The following is a 26,124-nucleotide window of genomic DNA, read 5'->3' as shown; positions in this document are numbered from 1 at the left end:
ACGAGGGCCAGCACTATGTAAACTATCACATTCTGTCTCGAATTCGCACTTGGTACATGCATCCACAAAACCTGCAAAATTTGTTCACCTAATCATCCTTGTCAAAACCTTAACACTTAACTAAAAAAATGGTTTCTTGAGAGCAAAAATTCGATCCTTTTCTCAAAATTTTGCATTGCAAACTAATCTAGGTAATAAATTCATTCTAAGTGTATATAATTATATACAAGAGACAAACAACAGAGAAAAATAGAGAGGAACATATACCAGTTCCAGATGCTATGAGAAATAAAACTTTCAAGCAAGGAAACAACTATGAAGCCTTCACCATTTTGTGCCTTTATGTTGGAAGTGATATTCAATTCCTTTCTCTTCGATGATACAAAGTTGTATTTCTGAAGATTATTTATAACAATAAACAATTTTTTTTCTCATAATTAAGGATTCATTATTAAATATTTGAGGTTGATTGCCTGACTTTATCTTTTTGATAGTTTTAAGGAATATAAATAAAACAATACATAAAAGTGCATTTAAAATGAAGAAACATTATTAAGGAGGTTTAACTTAAATGATTGAGCATGTTTATGACTTATTGTAAATCTCTTATACATGTCTTCAATTATTGTTACGGATAAAGAATGAAAAAACATTCAAAATATTTTTATATGGAGTCTTCCTAATAAACTCCTTATCAAAAATAAGTTAAGAAATAACAAATACATCTCCTAAAAAAAGAAGAAACAACAAATAAATTATTACAATATTTCTAAAAGTAAATATTAAATACTTTTACAATAAAAGTTCTTATTTTTATTTTCTTTTTTTTTTTAATTCTTCAATTCATTAGAAAAAAAAGACCTTGATTAATCTGAAATTTCATCAGAAGATAAAGTCTATTTAAGAATTTTTTCTGCTAAAAATCGAATTCAACTACTTGAACGATTAACCTTTAATTTCAATACACTAATCACTTTTATCTCCATAATCAATACTGTCATTTATTAATATCCATTTTAGTTTTTGAAAAACCATCTATAAAATAGTTTTTAAAAAATAAAGTATAAAACACAAACACGCCTTACATGTAAATAAAATCTTTATAATAACGTACTATACAATATTTATTTAGAAAAATAAAATCTTGCCTTACGAATACGAATTGGCTTACACGGTTACACCACACTTTTTTTATATGTAAAGAGAAATTCATATTTTTAATCAATCTTGCGTTATGAATTGACTAGCTTACACGGTTACACTACATTGTAATCAAATTATATTAGTAAGCATTTTTTTATTATCAAATATTAGTAAGTATCTAGTGCGGATACTTTTAAATATAAAGAAAATATAAAAAAAATTAATATTTACCTTTTTGACCAATTAAAATAATTTATTATGATAATCAGATCAAGAGAAATAATAATGTGTTACGAGAAATTAATACAAGAAGTCATGAATACACTTCCTGATAATGGAATATGAAGTATGTCGTGGAATCTTTATTTTACTATGATTTTCACAGGTCACAGGTCAGTATGATTTTGTAAAAAAAAAAAAGTCAGTATATATTTTTTTATTATCACGATTTCATAATAATTTACTATAATTATAAATAATGGTAGTAACGAATTGTTATGTTATCTTTAATACTAATTAATATAATCAATCTTCATTTTTTTAAATGTCACTGTATTTAATTTTTTAATACATAGTTACAGTAATTCAGGAAATTGCATTAAATATATTTTCTAATTAAAATAATAAAATCTTTAATAATATAAAGTAAAAAAGTTTTGATTTTTTTTGCTTAATATAAGTATAATTTAGACAATTTATTTTTAGTTGTTTTAGTTTTTATTTATTTAATAAATATTAACTAGCTAGACATTTAATTGAAAGTAGGTTTTAAATGCATTTTTATTAGATATTAGGGGAAGAATAATAAGTTTTAACGGTGTCATTGAAGTATTTAAATTCATGCATTCATTCATGGATTAATATTCATTCATTTATTATACTTTTGTTTTGGTGAAGTTCATTCATTATATTTATTTATCAATTTTTTTATTTATATTTTTTTATTTGTAAGAATCAAAAGCATGTATTGAAGGATTTAAAATAATTCACATATTATATTCAACTAATTAAACTAGATTCCTGATTACTCATTTAAGAATTTTAATTTTTAATATTATCATATTTTAAAAAATAAAATAAAAGTAACTAAAAGTATTAATATATCATTATTGATTCATTTATCGTTAATATGTAGTGTATAAGTTTGATAGTACTTAAAAATTATAATATGTAGTTGTTGATAATATATTTTTTATTTGTAAGAACTGAAGACATATATTAGATAGTTTATAATAATTCACACACTTTATTTAATAAATTAAATTAAATTCTCTTAGTTGTTATCACTAATATGATATATATAGACAAATTATTTCTTTTTAAAATTGTGAAGTGGGTTTCTCACAAATTCTGCCAAATTTTACAAAATTCAAAATATTTGAGATTGAATTTTTTTATTCTTGTTTCTTTAAAACTAAATCTTGAACCCATCTTATTTTTTAAGAGACCAGGAAAGTCAAAGTTACCTTCAACCTATTTGTTGCAAATTTACAATGCCTGCACACAAGATGATTTGGCGCTCGCACACATTTAATGGGTTAATAATGAATTATGCTTCCTCCATTCTAATTTTAAATTGTTTTAGCTTTTTTTTTTTACCAGAACATAAACTTTAAAATATAAAGGATAAAACAAAAATTACCTAAAATATAAAGAACTAAAAAGATACTTTAGTCCTTTTTTTTATACAAAGAAAAAAAGACAAAGACAGAAAATTAAAGCCTAATGTGAACCACACCCACTTTATCAGTCAACACAAGGGATACTAAGTTGGGAAAACATTCCAACTGAGAAAAGTTTCTCCATGCATGGCACCATATTTGGTAAACCAATCGGCATACGTATTGCCTTCCCAAAGGGTATGTTTGAAATTGACTGTCCATTCCAAATCTATAAGCTTGTAAATAATTTGAATCAAAGGAGAGTAGGGATGAATTGAAACTCATTGACAAGTGTGTTGGGTAAGATGTAACACAAGCTTTGAGTTTGATTTCACATATAATGTGTCTGAAACCATCCTCTTACGCCTTACGAAGACCATATAAAGTAGCATAAAGCTCTGCCTTGAGGCTAGTAGTGACGCCACACGCGCCAAAGAAAGCTGAGATCCAATTGCCAAGATGATCCTAAATAATACCTCCAAAGCCTGAGTCTCCTAGGTTGTTGTTTGTGTTCAACTTCACAAAGGGTAGAGAAAGGGGTTCCCAACTCACGAGCCTAGTAGTAGTCGCTTGTTTAGGATGACCAAGAACCTTAATCACGTCTGAGTGGAGAATATGCACTTGGTTAATAATTTGCCAGACGCTCCATCTGATGTCCCAAAAGATAAGAGCATTGCTACTTTTCCAAAGAATCCAACACGAGACAGCAAAAGGGGTTCCATTAGAGTTGTTCAAGTTGGTCACCAGTCATTCAATCTAATTTGCAGTGTAGAAATCTGAAGTACGATTAAGCTTCAGCTACTGCTACACCTTGCCAGAGGTATTACAATCACACAATAAACGAAAAATAGTCTCCTGGCCTTGCATACACTTGTTACAAGAAGAAACAAAAGATACGTATCTAAAGACACGAAAATCATTAGTAGGGAGACTACCATGAAAGGTGAGCCAAAAAAAGTGTTTCATATTTTTATGTAATTGCAATTTTCAGACCCAGGACCAGTTTCCAGATTGAGGGGTTGGCGATGGATTATTGACACTAAACCATTTGAAGGTAGAAGCAACTGTTACACCCCTCTATCTACGGAATGATTATAATTTAAGTGGCTTTTCTGACATCCTTCCTTATGCTCAAGATTATCTGCTTGTAGCATGATAAACATAAGAGGCCCATCAATGAGTTTATGATAGGTTTTGATTACAAAGTGAATTGTGATCGTAACTCAATTTTATAAAATCAATTTGTAAGGTAAATATTACTTTTCAATATATAATTTATCTGGATACTATTTTTAGTTAATATAGTACTTTGACATGTTCTCTTTTTATTGAGGCCACCTGTTATATAAGATTTTCAACATACCCTTCTATCTATGAATGATCATAATTTAGATGAATTTTTTTAACATCTTCCATCACGCTCAAGACTTGCTTGTACCATGACAAACATAAGAGGCTCATTAATGGATCTAGGATAAACTTTGATATTATATTAAAAAGTGAGTTATGAATCAATGTCAATCATACTAAATCGATTTGTAAAGTGAGAATTGTTTTCCTCTTATATTCTTTATCTCAACAATATCTTAATTGAGTCAATGTAGGACTTTATTGTGTTTCTCTTTAATTTACCTATGACTATTTATTATGTAAGACTTTCAACATATATTTTTATTTAATTAAGGATGACCACAATTTAAATTATTTTTCGAAACATAAGTAGCAAAAACCCCATCTCCCGAGGGTCCCCATATAATCACATCCTCCATATGTTCATTGAGAATGAGACTCTAGAATTCTTTCTTGGCTTCTAGAGCTATTTGTGTTGCTAATCTGTCAAAATGTCAGACACCATCTTGATAGATGACTCTAACACACATATGAGAATAAAAAATATGGACGAAAGACACTAGACGACCAAGGTAATCATCATTAAGCCATTTGTCACACCACAAAGAAATATCTCAAGACGGTTGGTGGCTTTAACAATAGGATTCCACGTCTATGATGTCCCATTGATTGTGGAAGTTAGAAGGGTAGAACCTAGACGTAAGTACTTGTATTATAGCATTTGGACCCAAAGCTTTTGCTTTTCATGTAAAAATCCCAGTATGCTTCCCCAGGAGCACTGTATTAACCTTACAAACAGGGTGAATATTTAGGCCCCCAAGAGATTTAGGTAGGGAGACGATCTCTCGATTCACCCAATATTGAAAATGATTGCTTCTCCAGATGAAATAGCAAATCTAATAATATTTAAAAATATAATAACTTTTTGCGTTTAAATTAAATTCTTTTAGAATTACTATAAGTTTTAAGTGTAGATCAAGAAAAATCTATGAATTTTATTATTGAAGAACTTATCTTCGTTGAAAAAAATATATATATTTATAACCTATTGAATATTGATAATACTAAAATATGAATAAGGATCCATTTGAAAAAAAATATTTAAACTTATCTTATGACAAAAGTATATGTATAAGGACGTGAGATAACTTATAAAAAGAACTTATGATGTATTCATAAATTGTTTTTAACTTATTTCAATAATGTCTTTATGATATTTTATGAAAACAACTTGTAAGTTATATAAAAACATTTTAATTACTCTTATTTTCTCTGTAATTATAAAAACAACTTATATATATATAAATTAATGCACGTGATAAATGCTTATTCTTCAATTAAATACTTAAATATGTTCTTTTTTACGTGTTACCTAAATATGTTCTAAATTCTTATTATGAACCAGTAAAAAAATGAATTCTTATCATGAAAAGCACATTTTTCAGCTTGGCAACTAGCAACAAATACTCTTTAATCAACATCGTATATAGAAGCACATTCGATAAGATGTTTGTAGTTGTCAATAAATTAAAGAGAACACAAGAGGATAAAAATGAAGCAAAGACCATTTCTCACAAAAGATTTCTTTATCCCTTATTTGTTTGGTTGTAAATAGAGTGAAAGAAAATAAGGAAGAAGATAAGATAGAAATATTAAATTCTTACCATTTGTTTAATTTGAAAGGAGAAATAGCATAGAGAGAAATTTTTTATCCGAGACGAGACTTACCAGAAAAACACCGACCTTCTAGATTGGAATAGAATTGGAGGAAAAAATGTACTATCTCTTTTTAATTTTCTTGGTTTATTTTTTTAAAATATAATATAAAAAGATAACAAATGATAAATATTTCTTTTACTAAGAAAATAACATTAAAAAATTAAATTTTTTAACGAGTATAAAAATATCTTTATATAATTTGTTATTTCTTTCTACTATCTTTTTCACTTTTCTAAACAAGCGGAAAGAAATTGTTTCATTTCTTTTATTTTTTATTTCTATTCATCCAAACAACATATTTTCCACTCTATTTTTATCCTTCATATTTCTTCCATTTTCTTAATTAATCCAAAAGAAAAAAAAAACACACACATTGCCATTTCAATAACATAGGCCTTTAAGGATAAAGAAAAATGTGCCTTTAATCCTTTATTTAATTAGTATAGGAAAAAAATCATTCTACTTGGAGAGAGAATTAAATAAAAAATTAAAATTTGAATTGAGTAGAAAAATATTTTTTAAAAGTCAAAATTTTCCCTTTATTTTATCAACTAAGTAAAAATATATTAGCATCCGTATACTTTTTTTTTCTCTCATAAATACTATAAATGGGAAGTCAACAAGTAAAGATGGCCATAATTTTGTCTAAATCCAAACGTATCTGCTTTAGTGGGCCTCGTGATTATGATTTTCTTAGGAGTCATGACAAAAGGTAGGAGAGCAGGATTATAATCAAATCATCAACTTGTTGCAGCACGTAAAACCCAAGAGTGGTGCTCTCTAATCCTTGACCCACGAAAATAAAAAGTGTGATGAATCTATGATGCTCCTCTCACGTCATTAAATGCTTAGATTGACATAAAGAAAGGTGTCAAGTCTTTTATTAACTTCTAGCATCAATATTCAATAGACATAACATCACCTAAATATAGTTCCTACAAAAATAAGGAACAAAAACTGGATTGATAAGGGAATATATATATATATATTAGGATGAATGGGCTGGCCAGCTCTACCACGGATCAGCTAGCATCGAGCTAAGAAAACTTCAAACCAAGTTAGAGTAGATTAAAATAATTTCCAACCTAAATTTAAACAACCAAACCTCTTAACTTTACATTGTTCTAATTAGGTCAACCCCTCAAGTTCGTCACATTTTTGGCACTCTTAATTTACAGAAAAAATAAATCACACCCTTCTATTTTTCCTGTAAACTATTATAACGGGTAAACAATATATATATATATATATATATATATATATATATATATATATATATATATATATATATATATATATATATATATATATATATATATATATAAACTATACAAAAAATTAGAAGCGTGTGATAGAAACTGCATTATTTAGTGCAATTGACTAGTGGACCACTCGATTGGCTGGCTTTCCCCTCTCCTCAAAATCGAACTTCCCTTCCCTTCATGTTGACCATATAAAGTTAAGCCCTAACTAATAAAATCTTTTTCAATATTTTTTCTTTCTTTTTTTCCTTTTCATCAGTTTCTGCATGAGTTAATATTGGAATCTCAAAAGGACAGGATAGTTGGAGAAACATCACAATTCACAATGCCTGCCCCGCCGCTAGCTATGTATATGGGGACACAACTTATGGTAGGGAAGTTAATGCAAAATTAAACACAATAGAAAAAAGAGAAGAAAAAAGAAGAAGTAAAGGGTATCAGGCCCCACTTGAGTTTGCACTTTCAAGAGCATTGCTAGCTAGCTTTTTTGTGAATAGCTCAACCATGAAGGATTGATTTGATTCCCTTAATTAATTCTCCTTGTGTCCCCTCCCTGTAACCAGTCCCTAACATCATTCTCATTATTCTTCTCTCGCTTAAATATCATGAGTATCCCTCACTTGTGGTACAACAACCCCCACCCCCTCAACATAGCAGAGAATTTATAGTTCTACGTGCATATATTTATTATTTGACATAACTGGCATCGACACCGGGGACATTAAGTATTTCAGATGAGTAGCTAGAGAAGATGACATTAATTCTTTATGGAAGTACCGCTCAAAGATAATTGTAAAAACTACAAGTGAAAGGTTTTTTTTTTCCACTTTACAAATTGAGTCTGTGAGTTATTCATCTTCAATATAGCCACGACTTTTATGTTGGCTACTAAAGACCTAACACAACCCTCCTTGATTTGAGCTTGAGACTGAGTGGAATTTTTAACCGGCTATGAAGTCCGATGGTTTTAACCGAACTAAATGATTTTGTGTAATTCATATATATAATTAACCACATCTAATGTGAAAAGATTTTATTGCTTTTGTTATATTTAGTGCGTATGTGAGGAGGTATTCATCTTTAAATTTTATATAATACGTCAGTTTGTTTAAACTTATTTATTTTTTATTATAAATTGTCTTTTTAAGTTTAAATAAATTGGTCCAATAATTAAAATTATGATTAATTTTAGAATATATATATATATATATATATATATATATATATATATATATATATATATATATATATATACTCTTTTACAAAGGGTGGACTAAATATACTTTGTCTTTCTTCTGCTTATTGTTAATTTCCTTGAATTGCTGTTTTTTTCTAGGATTCTCTATTTTTTGTATAAAAGATAATGCAATAGAATAATGGATAGTGCCAGCTCTGATGGCCGACCTGATACGCCAATTTTACCAACTCCTGCTGACGTTAATGAGCATTATATATGCATTAATTTATCATCATATCATTGTTAAACTAGCAACGTGCCTAGAGGAAGCAGAAGTTCTTAATACTCGTGGGGTAGATGTTTTGGTTCCCAGGGTTCATTATAGATATGTGAGAAGACAAAAGATACCGAATCTAGGTGGAGAAGAAAAGTTGGTGGCAAGCAACACAAGAGATTTTGTGACCAAGATCAATATCTATACATCCTACCTAACATAGGCATACTGTGTTGCATAATTCTTGTGCTTAATGAATATCTTTGTTAATTACACCTACTAACTACATATTTGGATTATTCAAGCTTTAGTTTGAACGAATTTTATTTTGCAAACTAAGTTTGCAAAAACAATCTTGATTTTGCTTTCAATTGTAACTTGGCGTCAAGCCAAAGTAGGTGAGCAAAGATACTTTTATGAGAAACCAAACATATTACCCAACTGAATTTTCTAGACAAATGTAAGTTGAAGGATATCAAACGATAAACCAAACTTAGCCCAAGTCTTCTGTTGAATACATTCATCTTGCGCCCTAATTCCAATTTGTCTGAGAAAAAGGGTCTTCATTGGTTAGCTTTATTTTGATTGACATTAGTATATTGGAATAGCTAATAATCCCACCGTCCAACTAATCTTAGAAAGACACATTATACATGTTTATACATGTGTGTATATCCACTTGCCTTAAAAAACTTAATTTTTGTTTTCTGCACAAATACGTAGAATCCATTTGTTTGATTGTGAGGATAGGCAAAGACAGGTGGAGAAGCAAGGTTCTGAGAATAAGAAACAAAACAACCATATAAAGAGAAAACAAACATTTATAATCTACTAGAATCAGCTTAATGGTAAGAGTTAGAGTATTTTACACAAAGTGCGTACTAGGTTTAAATTAACCTTATTCTCACTATTATACACACAAAAAAACAGACAGATATGTATATGTTTGAAAACAAATACATTATATAACTCGGGAAATTAATTAAAGACAACTGTATAATTAAGAGAGAGAGGAAAAAAAAAATTAATGAGGATTGGAGAAATAATTAACATGAACATACCAGGGAGGATTTGAGATTGGGATGAAGATGGAAAGAAGTGCAAGATGAGATATTGACGCGGCTCAATTAAAATTACATGGCTGGTTTTCATCTTAACCATGTCTTCAAATTGAGGCACGCCAATACCTTGATTTGTGCTTCATACAACACTTCCCCCATCACCACCTATGACCCTTATGGATTTTGATTCTTCTCCTTTCTCCATGTGTGCCCCAGATGCTGATTATGCCACTTTTCACCACTCTTAATTTTCTTTTCTTAATGATCTTCAAAGAAAGGAAATTAAAGACCAGAGAGTGTATCATATTATATAACAAGAGTCTTGAGTGAGATGAGGGGCTATAAATATATAAGGAGGGTAAAATCAGTTTGGTTTAATTTCTTCCATGCCCCTCTTGAGATGAGCCACGAAATGGTAGCTGCGTGTAGAAAAGGGGAAAAATAAAACATCAAAACCGAACGGATTGATTTGTGCTTATTATGTACGTGTCCACTGTTTGACTAACCATTTTCCATCTTCCACGAAGCCACCAGCCACCAGCCACCACGTAGGGTCCCGTATTTCTTGCATTTAATTCTTTTGTAGCTTTTTTTTTCTTCCGGTGGTTCAGTTTGGTGAATCTTTACAAAATATAGTATTAGATTTTCCACACAACAGACAGATAGTAATTTGTTATTTTTTTTAGTTTAACTTTGCTATTCTTTTTTTCGATAATGAATTTTTCTATATTTTTTATTGAAGTAAATATTGTTATACTAAAAAAAATAACATAAGTTTCATGTATTGTTAAATATTAACTAACTAAAAATTATCATGAGTAAAATTTTTAAAATATTTATTATAAAAATGAATAATCTTATAATACATGAGAATTAATGATTGAATATTTTAAATATATTTAAATTAAATTCAACACATGATTGATTCAAAGTGTGAAAACGGTAATGCACATATAGTGTCAACATTGGTTAAGGAAATAAGATGATAAAATATTTATTGTGGAGATTATAAGAGAGTGTAGAAAGTATTTTTGGTAACGTAATTTTAGGCATCTTAATAATATGTTTTTTGGATCAATAGTTATTATTGTCTTGGAGGTGTAAAACGTTAAAAAATTTGTTCTTGAGATATGAAAATTTAAATTTTAGTTCCTGAAAGTGAAAAAATACGATAAAGTCATATATATGTTTAAATTTTGTCCGTTACTATTAATAAAAAAGTCTATATAACATATTTAGAGATGAATTTGTCAGCATTCTATACATTCAAGGACGAAAATAACTATTTTATCTAAAATATAATTTAATATTCATCTATCCCTATTACACTAAGCACTTGAAAAATAAGAAAACAAACATAAGTTATAACAAATATAATAATAAACATAATATTGATTAATAAACCTAATTTGTTTATTGTTCTAAAATTTCTATTATGACCACATTAGTTAGTGATAAAATCAAGTTGAGTCTCATTTTTTTTTTTTATAAGTATTAACTTAATGGCTATATATTTCTGGTTGAGTCTCATTATTATGTTTGTTTTAATTTATGCTTACTTCTCTATTTTTTAAGTGTTTATTGTAATGTTATGCTCGATTAGAAAAGAGGGAGGAAATGAAAATTAAATTATATTTTGTGTAAATAGGCAGTTTCATCCATGAATGTGTAGATCATTGATCAATTCATCCTTGAATAAGTCACGTAGGCTTTTTTCATTAACAATAACGGAGGAAAATCGTTGAATGGATAAGTTTGTTGTACTTTTTTTACTATTGGGATCAAAATTTAAATTTTCATCTTTTGAAAACGAATGTATCCAATATTTTTCATTTTAGTTCCTTAACTAATATCCTAATTACACCAATTAATATTTGCAAACAACATTTACCTAAGCATCTTTAAATTCAATACATTATAGCTTTTTCTTTATATGGGGTGGAGTTTGAAACGCAGATAGCCTTTTGAAGTAAATGCAAAATATATATTTTTTGTAACTTTTTGAATAAATAATTAAATCTCTTCAAAAGATCCACCTCAACATTTACCAAATACCTTTAGATTGCATAATTTTAGTAATGGAATTAACAGAAACTAATATATTATAAAAATATTTATTAATTGACAAATGAAATTAATAATATATACTATATGGTCCTTAATATATAAGACGTTTATAATAGAATTATACATACCAATAAGAATAAGTAAATAAGTTGGTATTATTTGTTTTTTAATATTACTAAATGCAAATTTTATAATTATTAATAATCATTAACTTGTGATTTAAAAATATTAAAGTATGAGAGCATTATACTCTATTATCAATAAAGAACACATAAACTTAAAAGTTTTTTTTTCTGAATATATACTTAAAGTATTTAATAAGTACTAATAATAATTATTTTAGGAATTATAAAATGTCTTATAAAAAAGATAACCAATTCTTTTTAGATTGTCTTATATTAGCAACAGCAGGAAATAATTGTTTTAAAAGTGTAAATTTTTTTGAGACATTAAGTAATTGGAGTCTTGATCTATCGCTTCATTTGCCCTATTACAAGATTTATGACAATGATTTTTTTGTTAGTGGAGAAAAAAAATCAGTGATAAAAAATGATGAGCTTCTAAACCTAAAAAGTACCCTAAAAAAGAACCTAAAAAGTATTCATAAAATCTAACGATTATCTGCATCAAATTAAGAGACCAGTGCAAACAGCAAACTAGAATCTGCAACATACCAAATCCTAACTCAGTCTATTTGACAAATTAACCCAGTGGCGTGGCATTTGTTTTTATGAAAGTGAATAATCATTGAGATTTTTCCAACTTCGATTAGATTGTAGACTCTTATTAATAGCGTTTGTACCTAAAAAAAAAAAGGCACTCATCAATAGCTTAGATAATTTATAGAAATTTATTTGATGAAAATCATAATTGAACATCTTATAGTTTATCAAATGATAATGACTAAGAATAAAAAAAATGATAATGGCTATCAACGAATGGGAAGTATTTAAAAAAAATCAGAAAGACTTTATTAAAAAGATTAAATTATAAGAAATTATTTAAATATTTAATAAATTAGAAGGTTTATTAAATAATTTAAATTTCTAGTATTTCTTTTGATTTCAATGTTTTTATTTCAAATTTAAGAACACTTGTTAGCATTTTTCTTATAATAATAATTTTAAAAAATTATATTAAAAATATTTTTTTATTGGTTAATATTATTAAAAAAAGAGTATTATCATACATGTAAATTAAACTCATACACACACATGAATGACACAATAATATTTTTTTTTCTTTTGATTATCATAATCAGGATTTAACTCTTCAGTCATATCTCAAGATAGCCAATAAATTTCGATCCTTCAAATTAAATTCTATGATCAATCTCTAATATGAAATTTAATTACACTTAAATTTATTATCTCTTTTTAAAATTATATTGGGCAGAAATCGAAGCTAGATCGCTTCCCACACGGTATACCTTAACTTCATTTAATTTATATTAGGGTTACGTACTCATTGGATAAGCTCATCCAAGTAATAGCAAAATGATTTATATCTATTTATTGCATTAAGTAAGCTCAAACAAACTGAAATTCAACTTTTCCAAACATGTACCTACACTGCGGCGAAAAATTAGGTGATAGTTGAAACAGACATTGGATGAGCATAGCCCTTGGGCCTGGCACATAGTATAATTTTTATTCACTTTTTTTAAATGTTGCCCTTGTAGATATTAATTTAAATTGTTATGAACTGCACCAACCACTCTGGACCACTGACAACACGACGATACATTTTAACAGTTAGAGAATATAAATTGAGGTCTCTGAATTTATGATTTTCACTCGGTAGATACCCTACCCATCAGATTCTAAGCCCTAAACTTGGGTCTAGGTTACTTACTCGAGTCCTAACGAGGGACCACTTTATAAGAATTATAGTTCTTATCATTAACTTTGAAATATGATCGTGATGGCACGGGTATGACATGCATCACGAGGTTTAAATACAAATTTTGTTTATCTTCATTAGAAAAAAAAAAAAATTAAAACATGAACATCAAATACAAAATTACTTATCATTAAAATTATTTTAAAGAAATGTAAATAATTAAATAATAAATAGATATTAATTTCTTTTAAAAAGAGTTTTGTTAATAACAACATGTGTCAAGAAATAAAATTTATTATTTTTTATTACTTAAAAGAAAATTATATGTACCAGCTGAGATTCAACCTTCAAGTATTCAACAAACGATTCATTGGACTCCGCTGCGATAGCGGAGCAATGCAGGAAGGGTGCAACCGTGCAAGTGCGATAAGTGGCCACGAGTGATGATGCTTCCTGAATATAACTCCCACTACTTAAAAAAAAATATACTTTTAATATCGCTTATTAAGAATTTCATTATTTATTATTAATCATGTTGAAACCTTCAATATTGAAAATATAAACGTTTACAATTATTTTTAAAAAATCAATATTAAAATAAATTACACAACATCCATTTTTTTTCCTAAAAATTAATGTTATTTTCTGCTCACTAACATCAATTTTTTCTAAAAATTGATTTTGATTTTTTTTAATATTTTGTCTGATTTTTTAATTATCAACTATAATTATATAATATAACTTATCATTTAAAGTTATATAAACTCTAAAAATAAACATAAATTATTATTGAAAAGAAATAAATGAAAACTAAATATAGTAAAATTAGAATAAGTAATCTATTTTATATAATAAATTTATTCATAAAATGATAAGTTGATAAAAAGATTTCTAATAAAAATATTTCAAGCATTATTTTTAACAAAATATACTACCAAAAGTTATAAACAAAAATTTACATATATATATAATGTACTTAAATTACACACAAAAATTTACATTTTTAACTTCAATTCAAACATCATGAAAACATGCGTAATATCCTCCTATATATGTAGAGTTCAGGCGCAGGTAAATCACAGTTGCGAGACTCAACTTGAGCTTATAATCTTATATTCAAATTCAACCACTCAAGAATCACGGAAGTGCAAAGACATGAAGAAGATAAACCTTCTAGAGAATCCACCAATCATGCGTTGTAGGTTAGGCCTACATGATCTAAGTTTGCTCATCCGGCTTGTTTGTTCTTGACTTGAAGATTTGCTTGCTGTTTTTAAACCTCTTCTAAAAAAAGATAAATAACGTTAAAACCCTAATTAAATATATATGGTGTGGAAGCAATATAGAACCACATCGAACCCATTTTAAAAAATATAAACCTAATTAGAAATTATAAAAATAAACAGATTAATTTGAACCTAATATATATAAATTAAGGGATCAAATTAAATTTTTAAAAACTAAAACGACTAAATTGAACCTAACAAAAATCATAGGACCCAAATAATAACCTAATTTTTAATGTTTCAACTCTTCTAATAGACATCCAACAAAGCACCATGATTCTTTTACCAACTTACACTACATATTTTCATTTGAGTGATTTCATCCCAATTCCTAAACACAATAGCAAGAAAAAGATTAAGAGAGTTTATCATTTAAGATTTTTTTTACAATGAATTTTGTGAAGAATGCAATTGCATAAGAGCATATGGATGGTTGAATGATTATTTGGTTACATACACAGACAAATATTTTTTTTATAGTATTAACAATGAAACAATCATAAAATATTTTTAATGAAAATGTGTAAAGAACAATTATAATTTGTTGAAGTTTAAATATTTTGGATTGTTTATTTGTCATGACATTATTGTTGTGTTTGTAACACATTAGGTCAAAGGACAAAGAGATAACAATACTTGACAAATATTTGAGTTACAAGACTTTTTTTTTTATCATGAGCATTGTTTGATTAACAATGGAGAATACAAGTCAAATAATATAAAATTTACTAAAATATTATTTTTAATATTAATTATCTTAATATAATTTATATTATCATTATATTTTATGAGAATTCAAATTATAAAATATATACAAATAAGTTAACTAATTGATAATGCAATTCAAAATATATAACATGATAAGGATGTTGCAACTAGTACTTAGATAATGTGAATTTAAAATACATGATAGGATAGGATTGATAGATGTAACTAGTAGATAATGTGAATTCGAAACAGATGATATGATAAGATTTTGTTACTAATAAATAATGTGAATTCAAAATACATGACAATTAATATACACTACTTGATAAACAAGAAAAAAAAAAGTAGAAATATATGGTCTCTTTTAAATACTTTATAGCTAAGACAAAAATTGTTTCAATTTTTTGAGCAATAAAAAGTTAAATCTTTTTTTCAAATCAAACTTGGAAAAAAATATTATCAGTGCCATAAATTTTAACAAATAAAATCAACTTTATATATTTTATAAAAGATTGCAATATTTTTCTTTTAGAATATTATAAGATATTTATCGTCCCACTAAGAAAACTTTTTATATCCGTCAATCTCTCTCTTCTTCTTTAATTAATAAGAGCCAATCTTATATATTATATTAGTATTATAGTAGATACGAAACTATATTTCTAGTTGGTTCGTCACGGACAATATATATAAGAATGTGGAGACAGGAAAGGAGACCCGTAATTCCCTCTGAATTCTTTTATACACAGTCACAAAGACACAACTAATCACAAATCTTTGGGAGAGGAACCTACATACCTACTTCCTCAAATTATCCTTGAGCTGAAAATTATATGCATAGCATATTTGGATGTGCGAGAGTCATGTCACCTATATACTGTATACGCAGAAAACCCAACGATTCTAGAAAGGTAAGTAACTATCTCTCTCATTAAGTTTGACAAATTATGTGAATGTGTGTTTGATTATTAATTAATTGAGGATCGTCCAAGCAGATCCTTTTCAGCTTAGGATTCCATCAACTGGGTGTGTCCCGTGCGTACATTAATATATCAAATCTTTGGAGTTTAAATTTATTTTATCAATGTGCAGTTTTTTTATATTCAAATATCGCATTAGATATTTGATTATTAAAAAAAATTCTTTTTTTCACATAAGTGTATTTCCAAGAATTTAAATTTAAAATCTCTAATTAAAAAAAATGCTAATTTCATTAAAAATATATATGTTTTATTACATATGAATAAAATTGTCAGTTTATTGATTTTCAATAGTAATTTTGTTAAATTTTGATTTGATTAACATACTTATACATATAATTTGATTATAAATAATTTGATTATAAATGAATTTCTGGTTAAAAACTTTTAAAATGAATTAAATAATTTCTAACGGTTAAAAAAATATTTTTTATGCATATTTATATGATTTTTTAAAATAATTTATACAATTTTATGTATTATAACTCTTGTATTTTTATTTTTATTTATCTTTTTTCTTTCCCGTCACATTCCTTATTACATCTCTCATTTTCTCTCTCTCCTCTTCTAGAAAGTATACCACCATCAATTTCATATTAAAATTTACACATCTTTAAATATAACTTTTAATTTATTTTCTTAACTTGAGTTTTGATTTGTATTTTTATTTTGTTAAACGAAAAAAAAAAAACATTTCTAGTCATTACCGTATCATTACATTACATTTTATTATGCCAGAATTGATTAAAAAATTATTTAATATAAATTTATGAATGTATAAAACTAATCGGACAAAAAAAACTAATTAACCAAGAAACAAATACTCTCTAATTACCATGTAACATTGGGTCTTTGCACCTCCAGACAATGCCATGATGATCGATCCTGACTACAACTAAATTTTAAACATTGGGTCTCTCGAGTTAATCAATACAAACAAATCACTACTTTTTTTTTTAAAAACAAAACAACAAATACTACTTAATTACAAAGAGCTATTTACAAATGATCAGTAAATAAATCCTAGATTATAGTCATTTCAACAAATTTAAAATAATTAGTACTGGTCTAACAGATTTAACATGAATATAAACACACAGTGAATCAACCATTTCCATGAGAAGAATCAACAATAATTTGGAATAAACAAAGAGATTTAGTGTATACTGAAAATTGGGGACAATATATAAAACACATATAGAGGATGTGATGTGAATGTTGTCGATGGATAATTGAGGATGCTATTATTAAGTTCAATTTCTCTTTTTACAAACAAATTCCACCCTAGAGGCATGAATTTTTTGCATCTTATTTTTGAACCATGGAAGCCTCAGCTTTATTTTATTATCCTTCTTTGTCAAACAATTTTACTAGGTGGTCTACAATTGCAACCGCAACATCCATCGATGCATTCCTTTAAGCAACGAGGGCCAAAGCAATGTAAATGACCACAATCATGCTCTAAGTCGCACTTAGTACATGCATTCGCATTCGCAAAACCTGCAAAATTTGTTCACACAATCAACCTTATCAAAACCTTAACGCTACATTAAAAAAATGGTTTTATGAAATCAACATTTCGATTATTTTGCATTACATGCAACCTGATTTTGATAATAAATTTATTCTAAGTGTGTATAAGAGACAAACAGCAAATAAAAGTAGAGAGAAATACCGATTGTAGATACTACGAGAAATAAAACTATCGAGCAAGGAAACAACAATGAAGCTTTCACCATTTTGTGCCTCTGTTGTATTTCTTTGATAATACAAAGCTTTATTTCTGAGGATTATTTATAATGATAAACAAAATTTTGCTCATAATTAAGGATTAATTGTTATTTTTAAAAAGGATTATTAAATATGTGAGGTATATAAGTAAAATTGCATTTGACCTAAAATAAAATAATTTGACTTAAAATAATTTGACTCCATCACTTCTTTTTTATAGTTTTAAGATATATAAATAAAATAATTTGACAAAAAATTGCATTTAATAAAAATGTTTTATTAAATAGTTTTAAGGATTACTTATAAATATGCTCTATCTCACACACACATGCCTTAATTTCAGAATAACAAATTACTCTATTTGGGCAATTATTGTGATTCGTTCGAAAAATTATGATACTTTTAAAAGGTAATCAAAATAATTACAGAGTAGCATAAAAATTTATTTATTACCTTAATTAATTGATTTGTAACTTAACTATTTTCAAAATTCAAAATTATTTTGATTCATTCATAATTATTAAATTCATTATGATAAAATTAAAAAATTGATTTGATTTTTTTGTAGTTAATTTGATTAAAATTGAAAAAAATGCAATTTTGAAATAAATGATTTAATTAATATTAAAAGGTAACTTTTTTAAAAAAATTATCGTATATATATAATTACATAATGAAAACTTGTTTGTGTTGACTTTTTAAAAAAATGGATTTAAAAAATATTAACACAGGGGAAATAAGTTTTTATTGTTAATTTTTTTTGAAAAAATTAACACAAAAATTAAGATTTCGTTATGTCATGGGGAGTGCCAAAGGCTAGGGATATTTTTGTTAGAAAAACGAGTTTGTAAAAACTGAGGGGTCTAAATAGTTATTAGGAGTGCCCCGAACAATGCCGGTGTAGCTTTTGGGTAACTGGCCCTTATACTTTCTATTTCGGTCTAACCATCATCGGCTGCTGCTATTTTCACTCCCACTTTATTCTAATACACTCCCCTTTTTACTTTTTCCCAAACTACCCTGCTAATTACTCTCCTCCCATTTCTTTTTCTCTTCAATTTAATTCTCTTCCAGGAAATTTCAGTTTTCAAGAGTTAAAAAAAGCGTTTTATTAAGTTGTCATTGATTTTGTAGAAGAAAAAAAGTTGTCCTTAAATGTTGCTTTTTTAAGTTTCAATACCCTGCTAGTTACTCTCCTCCCATTTCTTTTGGCTATTGATTTGTTGGAAGAAAAATAAGAGAATTTTGTTTTAATGATGGATGTGCCTTGAAGGTGGGAACAAAAATTTGATATGTCTCATTTACCATCAAATGTTTTTTTGGGGAAAACACTAAAATATTAAAACATTAAAAGAAAAAAGAGTTCAGTTAGGAATTAAAAATATGCATGTAGTTTAGCACGTGGTATGATGATAGCAATATTGTCCGCCTAAACCATGACGGGTATGATAGTATTTTTGGGATCTTTGTTGCTATGTCTGTGGATAGGTGTTGAAGGGGAGTGTGCTTTCTTTTTCTGAATGAGACTTATACATAGGAGGAAGATGGAGATGACGGGAGTGTGTTTTAATGGGTAGTTTGGGAAGAAAAAAAAAGAGAGAGAAAGGGGGAGTGGATATAGTAACAGCCACCATCATTTTATATATAGCGGGCCTTAAAAGAGTTTTGGGGCTTATCAGTTATCACTGTTCAAGAGTTTCCCGTTGTTTAATAATTAATTTCTCATTTCTAATTCCATGCAATATGCATACAGGATGTTATTAACGGATAAAAAATACAGGATATTATTAATCCCTCAACTTTATTGTGTTGGTGCTAGGACTGGGTTAGTGTTATTTTGTGATTTGATTCAAGCCTACTTTTAGAAAGAAAAAAAAGTTATCTAATAAAGATAAAATATAATTATAGTTTGAATCGATTTGAATATAAAATAAATTCAATTTTTTTTAAAATTTAAATTGGATTGATTATTTCACACATATTACATTAAACATTATATGCATATTACTTTCCTCAGGTATCAAAAAATACATTATATGCATAATAAATACCAGATTGGTTGAAAGTGAACTCAAAATGGCCATTGATTGAAAGTGTAAGGGGGTTGATATACAAAATCTTTTTTTTTTATCTCCTAAAATCATACATGCTTTTTTAGGAATTATATTTTTGGAATCGTGTTTTCTGAAAATGTCATAAATATGTTTAGTATGTTTAAGATATTTTTGATAATGAGAGATATAACTATAAAAATAAAAAAGAAATCTCCCTTCATGAGAATCCTAGAAAAGTTTTAGTAGAAAACTTAACTAAAAAATGATTGTCGGAAATGTTAGAGTGATTATTGGAAATGTTAGATTCTTGAAAATAACTTTTAAAATATTACTCCATTGTTCTATAATAATTATCATTTTATTTTTTTAACATTATTAATCATTAATTTTGACTTATATCATTTATAAAATTAATGATAGGTAACAAAAATTATAAATAAATTAATGATGATGGGAAGTTTAATTTTGTAAAATTTTTACTCATATTCATTTAATTGGGGTTTAATTTTTCTTTCACTATAAAAAAATCATATTATTTTTTATTAAATTATATTATATTAAATAACTAAAATAATCAATAAATGGAAATAAATTGATACAAAATTAATTTAACTTTTATATATATATATATATATATATATATATATATATATATATATATATACTTGTTTTAAATACTTTGCAGAAAGTAAGTTGGGCAACTGCTCGATTATGGGAGTTGAGTTGTGCGCTATTGTTAGAGCATTGGATCATGCGGCAAAATGACGTAAAGGGGTTGGTTTTACAAACTTTTCCCCTCAGAGGGTCTCTTTGCAAACAATTTTCGGAGGGGGTCTTTTTTTTAAGGTATCCCGCCAGCACCACCAGCGGGTTCTTCATGCACGGCCTTTTTTTTTAAGGTATCCCGCCAACACTTCCAGCGGGTTCTTCATGTTGTTGGATCAAGTGACCTCGGAATAATTAAGAAGGGGGGGTTGAATTAATTATTAATGAACATTTACTAATTAAAAATCTATCCTTCTTAATGTTACTAGATTCACTTAGACTTTTACTACAATGTTAAGAAAGTAAAGAACAAAAATAAAAACTTAACCAAAAGTAAAAGCGATAATTAAAGTGCACAACGGAAATTAAAGAGTGTAAGGAAGAAGAAGACAAATACAATAATTTTATACTGGTTCGGCAATAACCCGTGCTCACGTAACCACAAGCAGCAATAATGTGTGAACATGAATAGTGAATAGCATAATACTTTTCGCATTGACAATAATGGTCATTCAAGTTAATTGCCCACTTTTGTCCGCCACGTTGCGTTCTAGGATTGAAGATCTCCTCTACTTCAAACATTGTCGAATGGATATCATAGACGAGGACGATGTGCGAACAAGCTTGTTCTTGATTTTTTTTGAAGTTCTTTAACCTTAGAATAATATACTTGTCCTTCATGTAATTGTCTTTGGACTTGGCGACCAGGATCAACAAAGTACTTTCGACACCTACTATATGTTGATTTCACCAAAGCTGTTATGGGTAGGTTGCGACAATCCTTTAGTACCTTATTTACACATTCTGAGAGGTTGGTCGTCATGTAACCATATCTACGTCCTCCGTTATCATAAGCCATGCTCCATTTTTCCTTTGAAATGTGATCAATCCATGTAGATATGGCTGGACTTAACTGACGAAACTTTTCTAAGTTATGATCAAATGTATGTTTGCAAGGAGTGTAGGCTGCATCAGAAGGTTTTGTTAGCAACAACAATTTGAAGTATATATGATACGTCAATTAACATCATATTATAAATTAAATCTTACCCAATTTCTTCAACATTTCTTTATGTTTGGCGATGTTGAATTTGCGATTGAAATTGCTTGCTATGTGTCAGATGCAGTAAACATGATAACCATGGGGAGGTTGCCAACCAAGATGCTTGTTAGCAACAACAGACTTTATACTCGCATGGCAATCAGATATGAGACAAATATCATTTTTATTTGTCACGTGTTCACGCAAGTGTGCCAAAAACCATGACCACGTTGTTAACAGGGTCCCACGGTATTTCCCGTATAAATGTGTGCCGTCAACTTACATGATTGACTTACAATAATTAAAAGCCTCTTTACATTGACCGAAAGTCCAAAATACTCTATCAAGCTGACGGTGTTCACGACTCACCGTGTTGCCAACAATAAAATCATCATGCAGTATTTGAAAATAGGATCTAGGAGAGTGATTTTGCATGTGTTTTAGCCACGACGAAAGTTTCGCATATGACTCTTCCCAATTACTGTATTCAATTGCAATCGCTTTTTGTTTCGCCATCCATACTTTTTTTGTACGAAACCTTATAGGAAAATGCACTGTTTATCGTTTCTTGAATCAAAGAAACTTTTATTGATGGATCTTCTCTAATCATGTCTGTTAATAAAATAAGAAAATTTAAATAACCAAAAAAATGCAAAAGTAGGATAATGTGAACATAAAACACGTACCTACTACACAAGTGGCAATGAAATCTGAATCAAGTTTCTCATGATCTTGTGCCATACTCATATTTAGACACGTGTGTGGTCCACCCCATTGTGTCACTTTCCATGAATCGGTTTTTTTAGATAAAATTGCCCTCATATAAAATGGGCAAGGACACTCTGCGCTTTTATTTGGACAACAAACGTGCGATTTGGTTTCAAGAACTTTAAAACTTTGATGCACCTTCATAACATATTGTTTGAGTGCATTTTTTAAAGCATCTTTACTATCAAAATCCATACCAACATATAATTCTTGCCCAACATTAAAAGTAGATGGCATCTCCAAACCGCAAATGTCCTCCTCATCGGGATGACTCCAATTGATATTGTTATAATGAAAAACATCATTCCAAAATGGATTTTGAATTCCATCTACACCAAATATGTAACAAAATAAAGTTCATGTCAATTTCAACAAAATTTTTATTTATCATTAAATACAAATGTTATAAAATGATTAATGTATTCAACTCTTTTTAAAATTGAAATAAATATACCTTCTCTTGGTTGAACCATTGTAACTGGTTGAACCATATCAGCGACTTCATAATCTGTATCAGATATACCATCAACACTATTATCTTCATCTAAAGAGTCTTCAACGTATGAATTGCATACAAGATAATCATCATCATCTTTATCTTCATCCTCATGTAAATTGCTTACATTTCTTGGCGGTTCCGTCTCATTATTAGATAAATTATTTCCACATGATCTAACAGAATTTGCAAAATGAAACGCAGAACAACCAGCAACATCCTTTTCTATGTGTAATTCTGAAACTGACATTTGTTCTTGTTGCCGAAAACTTTCGATCATAATTTCAACAGCTTCGTCATCACAAATTTGTAATGCAATATATTTTCCTGAAACTAAAAATTTGTAGCTTATACAAGAAATAATTTCATTATTTGCTAACCTTACCTTTTCTCCTTTTTTTTTGAATGCATTATAACTCATTGCACAATTAATTTGAATTGCTTTTTTACTGCCTTCAAACATTATACCGATATTCTCTTCATATACCCTTCCATTAAAATATAAGACTGTTATAACAGAATTCATCTTATACCAAAATATACCTACAAATTTTTTTTATAAATAATTAATCAAATAAATAATCATACTAACAAAAATTAAACTCCGAAGCAATTTTATTAACACCAAAATTAAATACTCTAAATCTAAAAAATAACACACTACAAATTATAAGTTAATTCTAAAAAAAATATAAATCTAATAAATACTATAGATAAAAAAATCTTCAATTAAAATGGGAGACATACCAAAAAAATAACAAATCTTCAATTAAAAACATTTATCTATATCTAATAAATACTACAAATTAAAAGTTCATTCAAAAAATAATAAAACTTCATCTCGGAGCAATTTTAATAACTTAAAAATTAAATATTCTAAATCTACAATTAAGATTGAATTATTTTTTAAAAACACATAGTATTTTTTAAACGGACACAACCTAATACTATCTATAATTTTTTTAAACAACAAATAACATTGAATTATTTTTATATTACAAATAACTAAAAAAAATTATACACATATATTTTTTAAATGCACCTACCTAATACTATCTATAATTTATTTTTTAAAACAAATGACATTAATTTATTTTTACAAAGTACAAAAAATTAAAAACAATTAGTATTTTTTAAACGAACGTAACCTAATATTATCTAAAATTATTTTTATAACAAATGAAATTAATTTATTTTACACTACAAATAAGTAAAAAAAATTAAAAACAGATAGTATTTTTTAAACGGACGCAACCTAATATTATTTATAATTTTTTTTATAACAAATTAAATTAATTTATTTTTACACTAGAAATAATTACGAAAGTTTAAACACAAATATTTTTTTAACGCACCTAACTAATACTATCTATAATTTATTTTATAACAAATAACGTTACAAAAATTTAAACAAGAGATATTTTTTTTAACACTAGATATATGTATAAAAATTTAAACATAGTATTTTATAAATGCACTTACTTAATATTATCTACAATTTTTTTATAACAAATAAAATTAATTTATTTTTACACTAGTCATAACTACGACAAATTAAACACACCTATCTAATATTATCTACTTCTTTTTAAACACATCTACCTACTCCCGACTATAACAAATAACATCTATCTAATACTATCTAATATAATATTAGATTATTTTTACACTATAAAATACTTCAAAAAATTATATACATCTATCTAATACTATCTAATATTTTCTTGAATTCACTTATATTTTATTTTAAATATAATTACTAACTAAAATAATTACAAATAATTAAATATCAATTCTAATTATATTACCTGATTGAAAATTTAAGTAATATAATTACTAACTAAAATAATTACTAACTAAAATTGAATAATAATAATATAAAAATTTACGTCATACCTAATTGAAGCTTTGAATAACACCACCACCAGTCATATTTTGTTTCAAACATCACAAACTTAAACTCCAAAAACTCAAAAACACTCAATCAGAAGAGAAGAGAAGAATGCGTATTTGGTATTGTAGGTGCAAAGACTCATATTTAAAGGCAGAGAAAAAATTTTCCTTACAACGTAAAAAAATAAATTAAAGTCTGTTATTTCTGAAACCCTATTTAATTTTTTCTTCATTATTTTTGAAAAGTCTATGAACCCTAGCAAAAAGACACAGTCATGCATGAACTGAAACCTACCCTCATGGCACTGGTGGAACAGCTTAGCTTGCACCAATATCGCAAATGACATTGGCAGAACAAGCATGCACCAATACCGCAAATGACATTGGCAGAACAAGCCTGCACCAATACTGCCACTCTGACTGGCGGAAATAAACACATGGATGATGGATGGATGCATGGAGGTGAACTGACATGGGGTATCTCGCCAATGGGAGTGGCGGAACCCTATGCATGAAGAACCCGCTCCTGGTGTTGGCGGGATACCTTAAAAAAAAGGACCTCCTGCAGAAAAAGTTTGCAAAGAGACCCTCTGAGGGAAAAAGTTTGTAAAACCAATCCCCTTACGTCATTTTGCCTGGATCATGCTTCGTCCCTAGCGGAAAATTTTGTTTGGATTGAGACTGATTTTAACATGGCTTCTCAGCTCTTCAATCAATGTATTCTAGCTTTTCATCCCTATTTTAGGGAGGCTAACATGGCTCACCATGTGAGTCCTGGTTTGCTTTATTTTGATGAACCTTCTATGGTCTGTATGAGCCTTTTATGGTAGGATTTTATTGGGGTT

The 26,124-nt window shown here is 27.7% G+C and overlaps 1 long non-coding RNA gene across 2 annotated transcripts; it reads right to left on the bottom strand.

Moving 5' to 3' along the window:
* Positions 1–2,793: 2,793 nt before the first annotated feature.
* LOC114378657 lies at positions 2,794–10,211 on the bottom strand. Of its 2 annotated transcripts, none has more exons than XR_003659387.1 (2): positions 9,648–10,211; positions 2,794–3,605 (listed from the first exon to the last, which is right to left on the bottom strand). It is a non-coding gene; the product is annotated as an uncharacterized LOC114378657 (long non-coding RNA). The 2 variants fall into 2 exon arrangements; XR_003659388.1 differs by having other exon boundaries at positions 2,794–3,580.
* Positions 10,212–26,124: the final 15,913 nt, after the last annotated feature.

Source organism: Glycine soja, chromosome 12, assembly GCF_004193775.1.
Source record: "Glycine soja cultivar W05 chromosome 12, ASM419377v2, whole genome shotgun sequence".
In the NCBI taxonomy this organism is placed as follows: domain Eukaryota; kingdom Viridiplantae; phylum Streptophyta; class Magnoliopsida; order Fabales; family Fabaceae; genus Glycine; species Glycine soja.
Note: the sequence above shows the minus strand (reverse complement) of the source record. Positions and strands in the feature narration are given on the sequence as shown.